Here is a 1,346-nt window from a genome sequence, read left to right as displayed (position 1 = left end):
GATACTTTAGTAGTGCCTATATATATATATATATATATATATAGGGGATATGATAGGATTGCTTCAATATTTCAGGGGTAGTCTGAAGTATCTAAGATACTTTAGTAGTGCCTATATATATATATATATATATATATATATATGCATATATCGTCAGTGGATCATATATATATATATATACATATGCTTATGTGTGTGTGTGTAATGCTCATTGTTTTGGTAGAGACGAGCAAGAAGCCATTGCGATACGTCAGCCTAAACACTTGGCGATGTGTTAATAAGGAGAGGAAAACAAATCACCATAACACCAACACACGAGCGTGTGTGTGTGTGAATATATATGTATATGTGTCCTTGCATATAATCGTATCATACACACAGAATAAATAAATAACGGCACTGGTGCTATAATCAAAAGCAATGTAACTTTATAATATACAGAATAAAATAATAAACAAAGAACACACAAAAGCATAAATATTATCGCACAGAGAAAGAAACACAAAATCCAAACAGAATGAGCAACGAATAAAATATTATTTCTGAGCCAAAATATTTCACTGTCTTCTCTTAGGATACATACGTATACATATATACAAGAAAAATTATTGTAATCATAGAAAATATCGTATCAAGTTATATATATGTATATATATATTTATATACTTACCACATAAGATGTGTGTATATGCAGCTATAATAACATATAAACAGAACATATATATACTTAACATACATATATGTATGTGTGTATTTATCTATATACATATATGTATATGTGTGTGTAAATATATGATGTATATATATTGTAAACACTATATAAATGCAGTGACTATTTGCAGACCCAAATAAATCTGTGAGAGAATGAAAACAACACGGAGAGCGCGGCGTGACGTCACCATAACAATAAAAGCATCATGGGAAAATTTTCAAAGCCCAATACTCAACAACCCTCTCTTCCTGCCCGACCCCTCCACCACATTTTTTTTAGGTTCGTTTTGTTTGTTTTTTAAACTCTAATTCTTGTTTTGTGTTCGAAAAAAAAAAAAAAAAGTTATTGAAAATATTAAAAAATATTATTTAAAAAAAACCTCTGTATTACATATTTTTATGTAAATAATATCTTAATGATCATGTTGTTTTTAGGTTCGTTTTGTTTGTTTTTTAAACTCTAATTCTTGTTTTGTGTTCGGAAAAAAATATTATTGAAAATATTAAAAAATATTATTTAAAAAATTATTTTTAAAAACCTCTCTATTACATATATATATATATGTAAATAATACCTTAATGATCATGTTTTTTTTTAGGTTCGTTTTGTTTGTTTTTTAAACTCTAATTCTTGT

At 27.0% G+C, this 1,346-nt stretch overlaps 1 long non-coding RNA gene across 1 annotated transcript in view; it reads right to left on the bottom strand.

The window, feature by feature from the left end:
- The window catches only part of LOC128249360 (uncharacterized), a 24,163-nt gene extending 23,252 nt beyond the window's left edge, over nucleotides 1–911 (bottom strand). The window contains exon 1 of the long non-coding RNA XR_008265458.1: nucleotides 671–911. This is a non-coding gene — a long non-coding RNA (uncharacterized LOC128249360). The remainder of the gene's footprint in view (nucleotides 1–670) is intronic.
- Nucleotides 912–1,346: the final 435 nt, after the last annotated feature.

The sequence above is a fragment of the Octopus bimaculoides genome, chromosome 14 (assembly GCF_001194135.2).
Source record: "Octopus bimaculoides isolate UCB-OBI-ISO-001 chromosome 14, ASM119413v2, whole genome shotgun sequence".
In the NCBI taxonomy this organism is placed as follows: Eukaryota; Metazoa; Mollusca; class Cephalopoda; order Octopoda; family Octopodidae; genus Octopus; species Octopus bimaculoides.
Note: the sequence above shows the minus strand (reverse complement) of the source record. Positions and strands in the feature narration are given on the sequence as shown.